Here is a 16,048-nt window from a genome sequence, read left to right as displayed (position 1 = left end):
TGTGACGCCTGATATTAATGGTTAAAGCTAAAAGATGCAGGTATCGGGAGTCAAATAATCAATGCAACCCCACTCAAAGTGCTGCATGAGACACCTTCATATAGTGCTGTGATCTATGACACAGTTCTGTGAATCACTGTGTTTGTGTGTTCTTTGTCGTCAGAATTTTCAAAAAACTTGAAGGGATTTATGATCAATAGTATTGTTGTTTGCACTATTTTGGATACACTGTCCTCAGGCTCCAGCTTTGTCTTTATATGAATTTCTGTTGATGTGTATTGTTTTTAATTTGATTTATTTTGTTTTATTTGTATATTTAACCTATTCTTGATTTGTGACTGGTTCTTGCACTTGTTGGATGCAACAGGATTTTATTATTTTTATCTACATTGCTGCCTGAGAAATGACACCCTGACATAGTTCTGTGGTCTGTGATCCTGTTCTGGTTCTATGAAATACCGAGGCATTGTGTGATCTTTGTCCTCAGAATTTTGTTAACAGTGTTTTATGATTTATAATGATGATGTGTTTGTACTATTTTGGACAGTATTAAAACAAAGAAAGCCATATGAACATGTTGTTTTTAAGTTATATACCATGATTTTACTGGTCCGGCCCGCTTGGGAATAGATTTTACTCCATGTGGCCCCTGAGCTCAAATGAGTTTGACACCCCTGGACTAAAGGGTATCTCCATGGGAGGATTGGAATATAAAGTGGGCTTGTACGCGGATGATGTCTTGGTCACAATCATGGAACCGGATTCAGGCGTGCCACTATTAATGAACATTCTGGAAACATGGGTCATACTCAGGATATGTCCTTAATATACACAAAACCCAGGTCATGATATTTAACTACACACCCACACAAGAACTTACAGCAAAGTATAACTTTAATTGGCATTCATCACATCAAATACTTGGGAGTACATTTACCCAAAGACCTGACGCAGATATTTCCTATTAACTATAACAATATTAACCATGCTCCCTAGGGAGGTGTTCCGGGCATGTCCCCCCGGTAGGAGGCCTCAGGGCAGACCCAGGACACCTGGAGGGACTATGTCTCTCGGCTGGCCTGGGAACGCCTTGGGGTGCCACCGGAAGAGCTGGAGGAAGTGTCTGGGGTGAGGGAAGTCTGGGCAACTCTGATCAGACTGCTGCCTCCACGACCCGGCCCAGGATAAAGCGGTAGCCAATGGATGGATGGATGGAATATTAACCAAAAAATATATGATGACCTCAGTGGGTGGGGCTTGCTCCCTCTTGACTTTGGCAGCAGAATCAGATCGGTTAAAATGAATATCCTTCCGAGATTATTCTACCTTTTCCTATCACTTCCAATAGAAATTCCACAGAAAAGTTTAGAGAATGGAACAAACAAATTTCACGATTTATATGGGATAAGAAGAGACCAATGGTCTCACCAATGGCCACGCGTTATTAAGCAATAATATTTTTTTCACCAATGTCACCAGAGGGGCTCCGTACTAAGCCGTTAACATACATCTGTAACTTATCATTACAAACTGGCCAATTTCCTGATAAGATAAGATAAGATAAGATCGCCTTTATTAATCTCACGGTGGAGAAATTTACTTGTTGCATACAGCTCTTGAGGACACATGAGGAAAGAAGAGGAATGTGCAAACTGTTAGTAGAATAGGCAAGGAAAGTGCACACAGTTAGTAGAATAGAGGTATGTTATATACAATTTTACAAATTAAGTGACTTAGATAAAGTGTCCTAGGTGCAGGGGTTGTTTCACATGCTGTTGCTGTTACTACACAGTCCTGTTGTACAGTCTGACAGCAGTGGGGATGAAGGACTTGCTCCGTCCTACACTGAGGGTGTCTCATTCTGCCACTGAGAGCTCCTCAGCTCCTCTACAGTCCCGTGCAGTGGGTGGGTGGTGTTGTCCATGATGGAGGAGCCTTAGCTCCCACCCTCCTGTCGCTTACCTCCTTCACAGAGTTCAGGGGCCAGGGGCCCAGGACGGAGCTGGCCCTCCTGACCAGCTTGTCCAGTCTGTTCTTGTCCCGCTCTGTGCTGCCCGGGGCCCAGGGGTCAGGGGTCAGGGCCCAGGGGCCCAGCACACGGCAGCGTAGTGGAGAGCAGAGGCTACCACAGAGTCATAAAAAGTCCTGAGCAGAGGCCTGCTCACTCCGAAGGACCTCAGTCTCCTCAGAAGGTGGGGGCCACTTTGGCCCTTCTTGTACAGGGCGTCAGTGTTGTGGGACCAGTCCAGTTTATTGTTGAGGTGAACACCCAGGTCCTTGAAACTGTCCACCTCCTCAATGTCCTCCCCCTGGATGTTCACCGGTGTGTGTGGAAGTCTCTTCCTCCTGAAGTCCATCACCATCTCCTTCGTCTTACTGGTGTTCAAGCACAAGTGGTTGCGCTCACACCAGTCCACAAAGTCCATGATGACCGACCGGTGCTCCAGTTAGTCCCTGATGACCGACCGGTACTCCATTTAGTCCCTGATGACCGACCGGTACTCCAGTTCGTTCCCCTCAGACACCCGGCCCACGATGGCGGAGTCATCGGAGAACTTCTGCAGATGACAGCTGGATTCACTCACCGGTCACCTCCAGCAGCTCATCACTCGCCTCTCGGTCCCAGAGGTTCGGGCTGCTGCTGCCGCCGCAGTGTCGCCAGAAACTGCTGCCGCCGCAGTGCCGCCAGCTGCTGCCCCCGTCGTGATGCCGCCGTCACCGCTCTCAAGCCCCGCGCACTTCTCGGGGGACTCCGGGGATTCGCGACCCTTCCTGGTCCAGTGTGGTCTCCACTTCGAGATGCAGCCGGGCGCGTTTCCAACAGAGAGGTCCAGGGTCGTGTACATCATCTCCCACCTGTCCGGCAGAGCGGAGGCTTGGGCCACCGCTGAGTGGAACCGCCAATCCCGGCTGTGTGACGCTGTGGACGAGTTCGCAGCCGCGCTGTCGAAAATCTTCGATCGGCGTCCTGGCGGACAGGAGGCGGCTCGAGCGCTGGTAGCGCTGCGTCAAGGAAGGAGGTCGGTGATCGATTACGCAATTGAGTTCCGCACTCTCTCCGCAGACTGCGCCTGGAACGATGCGTCACTGCGGGACACCTTCCTCTACGGGCTGGCCAGCCCGGTTCGCGACCAGCTCTTCCTGGTGGATCTCCCCGATGACTTGGACTCCCTCATTGCCCTGGCGGTCAAGATGGAGAATCGTCTGACGGTCCGTGATCGCCTGAGGCAGACTGACCAGCGGGAAGGAGAATCCAGGAGCGCACGGGAGGAGCACGCCCCTCTCCGCCCCGCCCCCCAGCAGGAGCAAGTCCCGAGTGCTGCACAACCTCCGGAGGAGCCGATGCAGCTTGGCCGCACCAGCATCTCCACGCAGGAGCGGCATCGGCGCCTGACCGGCGGCCTGTGTCTGTACTGTGGTCAGCACGGGCACAGAGCTACAGCGTGTCCTCTTAAAGGGACAGGCGCACCTGGGTTAAGGAGGGCCCCAGTGAGCCTTAAGAACTCCTCCACTGTGCCTTTAAGAAGACTCACGCCGGCTAAACTGAGGTATGCCAACACCAAGTTGGACATTGATGTTTTCATTGACTCTGGTGCAGATGAGAACTTTATGGACCTTAAGTGCCCACATGGAAAGAACCTATATGAGGATATATGCACATATATGAAACCTATATGCAGCATATATGCACATATATGACAATATATATGCTGTATATATGCACATATATGACAATATATATGCTGCATATATGCACATAAATGCTGCATATATGCACATATATGACCATATATATGCTGCATATATGCACATATATGCACATATATGACCATATATATGCTGCATATATGCACATAAATGCTGCATATATGCACATATATGACCATATATATGCTGCATATATGCACATATATGCACATATATGCTGCATATATGCACATAAATGCTGCATATATGCACATATATGACAATGTTTGGGCTGCATATATGCACATATATGACCATATATATGCTGCATATATGCACATATATGACAATATATGCTGCATATATGCACATATATGACAATATATATGACAATATATATGCTGCATATATGGAAAGTCCCACATGGACAGAACCTATATAAACATATATGTTTTGATATAGGTTTTGAATATATGTGACATATATAAAATTGGCCATTTTCCTATATTTTATGCACATATATGGACCTATATGCACAGATAGGTACATATTTTTATGTATATATATATAGCTCAGGTGGCAAGGCAAGGGACTGGTGCACGGGAGACCCTGGTTCGATTCCCGCTAGGGTCACTGAGCAAACCAAAATTGGGTGTGCATATATGCGCATATAGGTGTGCATATATGGGCACACCTATATGCATATACCCAACATATATAAAATTGGCCGTTTTCCTATATGTTATATACATATATGTGCGCATATATGTATATAACATATGTTCTGACCGAACATGAAGGTACGTAGACGACATGAACACTTGAGAAGTGACGTAGCGGGACCCAACCGCCGGATATGACCAACACAGAAGTCGTTAGCGGAAAAGACGCACATTTATCATTTCTTTTTCCAGTGTTTGGTATGTCAACAGAAGGAGGATTGTCTTCTCATAAGGTAAAGATTTGCCTTATTGTCTCTATAGAAACAATCATCCTGCTCTAATAAGAAGCAGTAGTTTATCACTGTTAATGAGAGGAGGAGGAGTTTTGTGGTTAAGTTAGGAGCAATGAACGTTTAACTTGCTCTTTCTATCCTCCTTCCTTGTTTTGGTGTATTAAGTGTCATTTCTTGTCTTGTGAAAACTTTCTCCAGTAACTTTTGGTGTGTTAAGAATTAAGAATGTGCCGACATTGAACTGCACCAGTAATCATATCATTCTGTATTAATGGATGTATACAACGAGCTTGTTGCTGTGTTTTTGTGTTTTTGTGTTTATGTTTTTAATCTTTTCTGTGAAGGTGTCATGACCTCCACCTCTGGCTCTGCCTTGTGGCAGCATTTGTCCCCTTCCCCCTCCCTCCTTTCCTTTTTTCCTAGGTGGGCATGTCCTGCATGCTGTGAGGTGGAGGAGTGCAGTGCTGATTACCTGATGCTCTCACCTGCAGCAGGGTGTGGCTTCACTCAACATGCACCTCTCTCTCTATAAAGCTGGCCTCAGATGAAGACTTGGCACGGGACTGTAAAGCCCCGTCTCCACCGCACAAAAAGTACCGGCCTAGATGGGTCTAAACCGCTCCGGTTCGCGTGTCATGACAGGAATGCGGTCTAAACCGCTCCAGACCGCTCCAAAGGCGACCGCTCTTCCGCTCCCCTTCCGTTGGGGTACCAGGACCATGGAACGGGTCTGAGTTTGAGCTGCTGTCTGCTGATTGGTCAGTGATTTACGACACGCCCTCAATATGTTAATGTGTCAGCTGGATGAATCCTCTGTCAGTGTGGTCAGCTGTGCTCTGGTTGTTTTTATTTTCATTTTCTTTTCTTTGCTGCTCAACTTTAGTGTTTGTGGTGAAACAGCGACTTGAGGCAGGGGGAGACCGGGGGAGGGACTTTGCATCACGTTGGAGCTTCCTGTTAGCAGCATAGCTCGCCGTGGCGTGGATGTGCGTCCAGGACACAGGAGTCTGGAGCTCTCGTCTCCGGTGCTGACCGCGCTCCGGCAGCTCCGCTTCCCAGAGGCAGTCAGCGTTCTGTTCAGCCATTCAGTGGCGCTTTATCGCGGGGACGGACCGCGGCAGCGAGGAAGAGGAGCTCGGAGCTCGGCGCCTCCGTGGAGTGGAGAACCTCCTGCGTTTGAGCAGAAAGCTCAGACTCCCGTGTCTGTGCCTCAGACAACCGGGGGGAACGCTCCGGCCACTTGCCCCACACCCGAGCGCTCGAGTGCCATATATACATATATATATACATATATCTACATATATGTGCGCATGTATGCACACATATATGTACATATATGTACATAACATATAGGAAAATGGCCAATTTTATAAATGTCACATATATGCCAAACCTATATCAAAACATATATGTTTATATAGGTTCTTTCCATGTGGGAACAAGACTCCCTGACAACCGTCCTTCAGGCTGCAGCACAACAAGACTCCCTGACAACCATCCTCCAGGCTGCAGCACAACAAGACTCCCTGACAACCTTCCTTCAGGCTGCAGCACAACAAGACTCCCTGACAACCGTCCTTCAGGCTGCAGCACAACAAGACTCCCTGACAACCGTCCTCCAGGCTGCAGCACAACAAGACTCCCTGACAACCTTCCTTCAGGCTGCAGCACAACAAGACTCCCTGACAACCTTCCTTCAGGCTGTAGCACAACAAGACTCCCTGACAACCGTCCTTCAGGCTGCAGCACAACAAGACTCCCTGACCACCGTCCTTCAGGCTGCAGAACAACAAGACTCCCTGACCACCGTCCTTCAGGCTGCAGCACAACAAGACTCCCTGACAACCGTCCTCCAGGCTGCAGAACAACAAGACTCCCTGACCACCGTCCTTCAGGCTGCAGCAAAACAAGACTCCCTGACAACCTTCCTCCAGGCTGCAGCATAACAAGACTCCCTGACAACCGTCCTTCAGGCTGCAGCACAACAAGACTCCCTGACAACCATCCTCCAGGCTGCAGCACAACAAGACTCCCTGACAACCTTCCTTCAGGCTGCAGCACAACAAGACTCCCTGACAACCGTCCTTCAGGCTGCAGCACAACAAGACTCCCTGACAACCGTCCTCCAGGCTGCAGCACAACAAGACTCCCTGACAACCTTCCTTCAGGCTGCAGCACAACAAGACTCCCTGACAACCTTCCTTCAGGCTGCAGCACAACAAGACTCCCTGACAACCGTCCTCCAGGCTGCAGCACAACAAGACTCCCTGACAACCTTCCTTCAGGCTGCAGCACAACAAGACTCCCTGACAACCGTCCTCCAGGCTGCAGCACAACAAGACTCCCTGACCACCGTCCTTCAGGCTGCAGCACAACAAGACTCCCTGACCACCGTCTTACAGGCTGCAGCACAACAAGACTCCCTGACAACCGTCCTTCAGGCTGCAGCACAACAAGACTCCCTGACCACCGTCCTCCAGGCTGCAGCACAACAAGACTCCCTGACCACCGTCCTTCAGGCTGCAGCACAACAAGACTCCCTGACCACCGTCCTCCAGGCTGCAGCACAACAAGACTCCCTGACCACCGTCCTTCAGGCTGCAGCACAACAAGACTCCCTGACAACCGTCCTCCAGGCTGCAGAACAACAAGACTCCCTGACCACCGTCCTTCAGGCTGCAGCACAACAAGACTCCCTGACAACCGTCCTCCAGGCTGCAGAACAACAAGACTCCCTGACCACCGTCCTTCAGGCTGCAGCAAAACAAGACTCCCTGACCACCGTCCTTCAGGCTGCAGCACAACAAGACTCCCTGACCACCGTCCTCCAGGCTGCAGCACAACAAGACTCCCTGACCACCGTCCTTCAGGCTGCAGCACAACAAGACTCCCTGACAACCGTCCTCCAGGCTGCAGAACAACAAGACTCCCTGACCACCGTCCTTCAGGCTGCAGCACAACAAGACTCCCTGACAACCGTCCTCCAGGCTGCAGAACAACAAGACTCCCTGACCACCGTCCTTCAGGCTGCAGCAAAACAAGACTCCCTGACAACCTTCCTCCAGGCTGCAGCATAACAAGACTCCCTGACAACCGTCCTTCAGGCTGCAGCACAACAAGACTCCCTGACAACCATCCTCCAGGCTGCAGCACAACAAGACTCCCTGACAACCTTCCTTCAGGCTGCAGCACAACAAGACTCCCTGACAACCGTCCTTCAGGCTGCAGCACAACAAGACTCCCTGACAACCGTCCTCCAGGCTGCAGCACAACAAGACTCCCTGACAACCGTCCTTCAGGCTGCAGCACAACAAGACTCCCTGACAACCGTCCTCCAGGCTGCAGCACAACAAGACTCCCTGACAACCTTCCTTCAGGCTGCAGCACAACAAGACTCCCTGACAACCTTCCTTCAGGCTGCAGCACAACAAGACTCCCTGACAACCGTCCTCCAGGCTGCAGCACAACAAGACTCCCTGACAACCTTCCTTCAGGCTGCAGCACAACAAGACTCCCTGACAACCGTCCTCCAGGCTGCAGCACAACAAGACTCCCTGACCACCGTCCTTCAGGCTGCAGCACAACAAGACTCCCTGACCACCGTCTTACAGGCTGCAGCACAACAAGACTCCCTGACAACCGTCCTTCAGGCTGCAGCACAACAAGACTCCCTGACCACCGTCCTCCAGGCTGCAGCACAACAAGACTCCCTGACCACCGTCCTTCAGGCTGCAGCACAACAAGACTCCCTGACCACCGTCCTCCAGGCTGCAGCACAACAAGACTCCCTGACCACCGTCCTTCAGGCTGCAGCACAACAAGACTCCCTGACAACCGTCCTCCAGGCTGCAGAACAACAAGACTCCCTGACCACCGTCCTTCAGGCTGCAGCACAACAAGACTCCCTGACAACCGTCCTCCAGGCTGCAGAACAACAAGACTCCCTGACCACCGTCCTTCAGGCTGCAGCAAAACAAGACTCCCTGACAACCTTCCTCCAGGCTGCAGCATAACAAGACTCCCTGACAACCGTCCTTCAGGCTGCAGCACAACAAGACTCCCTGACAACCATCCTCCAGGCTGCAGCACAACAAGACTCCCTGACAACCTTCCTTCAGGCTGCAGCACAACAAGACTCCCTGACAACCGTCCTTCAGGCTGCAGCACAACAAGACTCCCTGACAACCGTCCTCCAGGCTGCAGCACAACAAGACTCCCTGACAACCTTCCTTCAGGCTGCAGCACAACAAGACTCCCTGACAACCTTCCTTCAGGCTGCAGCACAACAAGACTCCCTGACAACCGTCCTCCAGGCTGCAGCACAACAAGACTCCCTGACAACCTTCCTTCAGGCTGCAGCACAACAAGACTCCCTGACAACCGTCCTCCAGGCTGCAGCACAACAAGACTCCCTGACCACCGTCCTTCAGGCTGCAGCACAACAAGACTCCCTGACCACCGTCTTACAGGCTGCAGCACAACAAGACTCCCTGACAACCGTCCTTCAGGCTGCAGCACAACAAGACTCCCTGACCACCGTCCTCCAGGCTGCAGCACAACAAGACTCCCTGACCACCGTCCTTCAGGCTGCAGCACAACAAGACTCCCTGACCACCGTCCTCCAGGCTGCAGCACAACAAGACTCCCTGACCACCGTCCTTCAGGCTGCAGCACAACAAGACTCCCTGACCACCGTCCTCCAGGCTGCAGCACAACAAGACTCCCTGACCACCGTCCTCCAGGCTGCAGCAGACGCCACCTCCTGTGTTCTCCAGTGTCGACCACGTCATTCATCTCCTGCCGCTTCGTCCCAGGCAGTGTGCTCCTTCAGTCTCCCGCTGGGTCCTAATAGTTTCGTTTGGCTGGTTCCTTAGTCTGCATAGTGTATCTCGTAACCCGTGTAACCGTTTATTCTGGAGTTCTGTTTGAATGGGTTTAGTTTGTTGTTTCTGAGTGAAGTCCGTAATTCTGTAATTCTGGCTCTTGGAGTTCTGCTTGTTTGTGTTTCTGGTTTGTGTTCATTGCCACATCATTTAATGAAGTGCTCTGAGAGTCTCCCTGGTTGCCGTGTTTCTGTCTGGACCTGAGTCTCTGAGTGGGAACTGTGACAGAAGGTTTGCATCAGACATGAAACAGGCTTTTTCTTTCTCTGACTTCTTTTCCCACCTGAAGGAATGCAGACTATTTCTCATTCTATTGAATCGAGTGCAACCAGGAGCTGGAAAGTGTCGAGGAATTCATCTGTGCTGAGTCTCTTTCCCTGTTTCCTCCCGTCGCCTTCACATATGTACCTGATCATTTTCCACTTCCAGCATCTTTTCTATGACGGCCTCCACAACTTTTTTTTTTCTCTCCCTGCTTTTCAAAGGAACTGTCTGTGTAAAATTACATTACTATTCATCCCCGGTCACTAAAATGTGACTAATAATTAATTGATTATAATAAAGCATCTAAATAGGAAGCATCTATCTGGGATGAAACTTTTTATCAGTGCATTCACATGAGAAAATTATTAAAGGTTATGAGAGAAATTTTAAATCAAATGTATAATGCAACGAATCGTTTAGATGTTTGTCAATAAAGTTAAATGTTTATGTCTGTGCCACACACATAGAGAACTGAAATTGAATTTCTCTTCACATCTGCATTTAAAAAAGAATTTAACAAAAATAATCTCTTGTTTTGCATGATTTTTTTATCCAGACATAGAAATGCTGGAATGGATGGTGGAGTTTTGAGGGCGGCGTACTTCCCTTGCGCCAGCGGGTCCCGGAGCAGCCCCATCGGGTCCCGGAGCAGCCCCGTCACTCGGCAGGTGGTGGAAGAGTCCAGAGCTGCGACGACGTGTAAAAACTTGGTGTCGTCGGCCGTGACTCCCCGGAGGTGGAACTGAGCCTCAATGTGCTGGAACCACGGCTCCAGATGATGTGGACAAAACTCAGGTAATTTGACCTCCGCGGCATACACCACGGCCGCCGCGCCGCCGGGGATTGTACTGCTGCTGGCTTCGGTCGACATGTTCATATGTCAGGGTCACCAATGTGGAGGCGGAGAAAGAGGAGATGGATGAAGGAGTCGAGTCGCTTTTTTTATTTCCTCCAACAGTCTGACAGTTCACCTGTCAAACCAACCCCTTTGTGTCACCACACTTCCCCTTAAAACCCCTCCCCACTACCAACACCACACTACGTCATAGACACACCCACTCCATTTTGTTTGGGAGAACCTCCCCCTCAGGCGCACACCACATTACAATGAAAACAAATAAACAGATTCTAACTACCTATTTACAGGTTGGTGTGTGTGTGGAGAGAGAGAGACAGACAGACAGACAGAGACAGGCGGAGGGTGTGTGTGTGGAGAGAGAGAGAGAGAGAGAGAGAGGTGGAGGGAGTGTGTGTGAGACGTGTGATGGAACTACAAAACAAGATGGCGGATCACAAGAAACTCCATTCAGATGGAGGTTATCAGAGAGCAGGAAGTCTGTCCTGGGTCTCCACCATGTGCTGGAGAACAATGGAACATGGAAGCTAGTCTTTAGCATCTGCTTCCTGTGTGTCTCTGCTAAAGGACCATTTCTAGAATGACTTGATGTGGATGAGACTTGTTTTGTAAAACGTCAGGAGTCGTCAGATGGTGTTCAGTTACTGTGTGATGTTGTCTTTGATGTGATATGTGTAGGATTGTGAGTTAACTAGTTAGTAAAGCAAAGATTAGCATGCAGACCCTGTGTCTGTGGCAGAGCTAACGTTGGTTTACAGGTTGATCACTGCTCCTAATATCATTATCTATAGAACTCAATCACTGTAACAGAACCAACACATCTTCATAAAGTTAAACAGTTCTATCATAGCATCAAGTTTAACTAATCTCAGGTAAAGCCCAGTTGTTGTTCCCACTTCCTTGAAGGAGTTCAGTTGTTGTCCTGCTGGAGGGAAGCTGGTGTCTTCTCCTGTAGTTAGCACCTCCTGCTAACTGTGGTTGCTGGTTCTGCAGGCTGAGGAGAAGAAGATGGAGTTGATGTTTCAGGAGTCCTTCTTTACAGCTCCTGGTTGTTCCTTTTGTCCAGACTGAGGAGCTGGTCACTCAGGTCTGTGATGGTTTTCCTGCTGGTTGAGGAAAACACAAAGAAGTTCTGTGAGGCGTCGTTTCCCTGGTCCGTCCTGGAGGAACTGTTTGGTTTTCCTGGTTGATGGGAGATCAGACTCTGGGTGCTGGTCTCTGGATCAGGGGAAGGTCTGACCCTCGTGGTGGGTCAGCAGAGGAGTTGAGGAGTGAAGACCCTGGTTGCAGGCCTCTGGTGTTAGCTGTATGCTAACACTGGGTGAGCTGTCTCTGGTGTTAGCTGTATGCTAAGCTGGGTGAGTTGCCTCTGGTGTTAGCTGTATGCTAACGCTGGGTGAGCTGTCTCTGGTGTTAGCTGTATGCTAACGCTGGGTGAGTTGTCTCTGGTGTTAGCTGTATGCTAACGCTGGGTGAGCTGTCTCTGGTGTTAGCTGTATGCTAACGCTGGGTGAGTTGCCTCCACCAACCCTCCTCCATTGAAGAACAGGAGCAAAAGCCTTTTGTGAGTGGAGCCGCTTGGACTCAGCTCCTCCCTGGTGTTCACCTGGAAGACTCGGGGTGAGACTGAGTGAGGAGTCTCTTCCAAAGGCTTTTGGTGAAGGTTTGTGTATTTCGAAATTGTCAAATCCTGAGAGCTTCAACCAATCAGTGACTGGCTGAGTGCATGGGGGAAGTGTCTTTTGAGCAGAAAGCGGGGGAGGGTTTGCATGGTCTACTCTGGCAAAAGGTCCCCCCACTGGGGGTGATGGTCAATCACATTCCTGGGTCTGAATTCATATGTCATGAAAGTGTATCATGACAAATGAAAATTGTGAACAAACGTTCTGTGGTCTTGTGAGATCCCAACACTGTTATTTGCAGCTTCCAGCCCAACTTTTCATCAAAAGTCATTCCAACAAATGTATTTACTGCTTCGGTCAAAAAATGTATCCAAAAATGTGACATGAAGATAAAAACAAGACAAGTTGTTCTCGACTATGTCGCATTTAATTTGGAAATGTAATTACTGCTTTTTTTCACTTCATCCCCTCCATGATTTTAAACTATGTGTCTGTGTGTTTAATAAATACATCACTATTTATCCTCGATTCACTGAAATGCTAAGAATAATTCACTGATTATAATAAGTCTTCTATCTGGGAATCGTCTGTCTGGAAACCCTCATATTTCCCCGGAGGGCCCCTGGTGGTAAAGCGGGCCCGCTGTCGGGGTCCTCTCTGCGCGCTCCGTCTGGTGCCTTCCGGGTTGGGGCGTGGCTCTCCGGGGGGGTTTGTCGGGGTGTGGCTCTCCGGGGGGGTTTGTCGGGGTGTGGCTCTCTGGGGGGGTTTGTCGGGGCCTCCCTGGATCCGGGGGGCTGCTGGGTACCGGAGTGGCGGCGTCCGGCCCTGGTGGTCTCGGCCCCCGGGGTGGTGCTGCGGGCCTCCCCACAACAGTTCCATTCACATCCAGAGGACAAACCACACACACACACACACACACACACACACACACACACACACACACACACACACACGCACGTCCACTCCTCATTGATGAGATTTGCTGCTGATGTTTCTTATTTTGTGCTATTGTTCTTTGACAAAATGGAGGAGAGTGACATCATGGAGGAGAGTGACCCCACATGGAAAGAACCTATATAAACATATATGTTTTAATATAGGTTTTGATATAGGTTTGGCATATATGTGACATATATAAAATTGGCCGTTTTCCTATATGTTATATACATATATGTACATATATGTGCGCATATATGCACACATATATGTATATAACATATAGGAAAACGGCCAATTTTATATATGTCACATATATGCCAAACCTATATGCGCATGTATGCACACATATATGTACATATATGTACATAACATATAGGAAAACGGCCAATTTTATATATGTCACATATATTCCAAACCTATATGCGCATATACGCACACCTATATGTTCCAATATATGCAAACCTATATGTGCCCATATATGCACACCTATATGCGCCCATATATGCACACCTATATGCGCATATATGCACACCTATATGTGCCCATGTATGCACACATATATGTACATAAAATATAGGAAAATGGCCAATTTTATATATGCCACATGTATCCTAACCTTTATATAGGTTCTTTCCATGTGGGCTCACACTGGATGCTGTTATTTGCTCAGTGACCCTAGCGGGAATCGAACCAGGGTCTCCCGTGCACCAGTCCCTTGCCTTGCCACCTGAGCTATATATATATATACATAAAAATATGTACCTATCTGTGCATATAGGTCCATATATGTGCATAAAATATAGGAAAATGGACAATTTTATATATGTCACATATATTCAAAACCTATATCAAAACCTATATTAAAACATATATGTTTATATAGGTTCTGTCCATGTGGGACTTTCCATATATGCAGCATATATATTGTCATATATATTGTCATATATGTGCATATATGCAGCATATATTGTCATATATGTGCATATATGCAGCATATATGTGCATATATGCAGCATATATATGGTCATATATGTGCATATATGCAGCCCATACATTGTCATATATGTGCATATATGCAGCATTTATGTGCATATATGCAGCATATATGTGCATATATGCAGCATATATATTGTCATATATGTGCATATATGCAGCCCATACATTGTCATATATGTGCATATATGCAGCATTTATGTGCATATATGCTGCATATATGCTGCATATATGTGCATATATGCAGCATATATATGGTCATATATGTGCATATATGCAGCCCAAACATTGTCATATATGTGCATATATGCAGCATTTATGTGCATATATGCAGCATATATGTGCATATATGTGCATATATGCAGCATATATATGGTCATATATGTGCATATATGCAGCATTTATGTGCATATATGCAGCATATATATGGTCATATATGTGCATATATGCAGCATATATGTGCATATATGCAGCATATATGTGCATATATGTGCATATATGCAGCATATATATGGTCATATATGTGCATATATGCAGCATTTATGTGCATATATGCAGCATATATATTGTCATATATGTGCATATATGTGCATATATACAGCATATATATTGTCATATATGTGCATATATGCTGCATATAGGTTTCATATATGTGCATATATCCTCATATAGGTTCTTTCCATGATGTACATCATGGAGGAGAGTGACATCATGAGGAGAGTGACATCATGGAGGCGAGTGACATCATGGAGGAGAGTGACATCATGGAGGAGAGTGACATCATGAGGAGAGTGACATCATGAGGAGAGTGACATCATGAGTGTGACATCATGAGGAGAGTGACATCATGAGGAGAGTGACATCATGGAGGAGAGTGACATCATGGAGGAGAGTGACATCATGGAGGAGAGTGACATAATGGGGGAGAGTGACATCTTGGAGGAGAGTGACATAATGGAGGAGAGTGACATCATGGAGGAGAGTGACATCATGGAGGAGAGTGACATAATGGGGGAGAGTGACATCTTGGAGGAGAGTGACATCATGGAGGAGAGTGACATAATGGAGGAGTGGCATCATGGAGGAGAGTGACATCATGGGGTAGAGTGACATCATGGAGGAGAGTGACATCATGAGGAGAGTGACATCATGGAGGAGAGTGACATCATGGAGGACAGTGACATCATGGAGGAGAGTGACATCATGGAGGACAGTGACATCATGGAGGAGAGTGACATCATGGCGGCCAGAGCAGTTCTCCTTTTGCATGCAGGTTTCCTGAAAACATATTTGGAGCTGTACAGTGGTGTGTCTCTGTCTTTGTGTCTTTGTGTGTGTGTGTGTGTGTGTGTGTGTGTGTGTGTGTGTGTGTGTGTGTGTGTGTGTGTGTGTGTGTGTGTGTGTGTGTGTGTGTGTGTGTGTGTGTGCGTGCGTGCGTGTGCGTGTGCGTGCGTGCGTGCGTGCGTGTGTGTGTCTCTGTGAGATGATCATCATCACCATCCACTACCTTGAAATAAGTCAAATATAGTAATGGAATATTTGGCATTCTGGATTTCCCAAAAACACTTTATTACCTCTTCATTTCCACCCACAGTCCACTGATGATGTATTATAATACAGACTGTGTATTCATGCAGAGACTATAACAAGCCAGTTTTCTGATTCCGGTGCGTCACCTTGGTGGATTGTTAAGATCACTGTACTTCAGCTGTCGTCTCTCGACATGGAATTTCAAACTGTGAATTTAAATGATGGAGAATCTGGGAGATCATCACATTGCAACCTCACAGCTGAGGGGTGGAAGCACTGTTTTCTTTGATAAAGGCTGTTTCCAATGTTTGATTTTCAC

This window comes from Blennius ocellaris (assembly GCF_963422515.1).
Source record: "Blennius ocellaris genome assembly, chromosome: 3".
Lineage (NCBI taxonomy): Eukaryota > Metazoa > Chordata > Actinopteri > Blenniiformes > Blenniidae > Blennius > Blennius ocellaris.
This window is presented reverse-complemented; position numbering follows the sequence as displayed.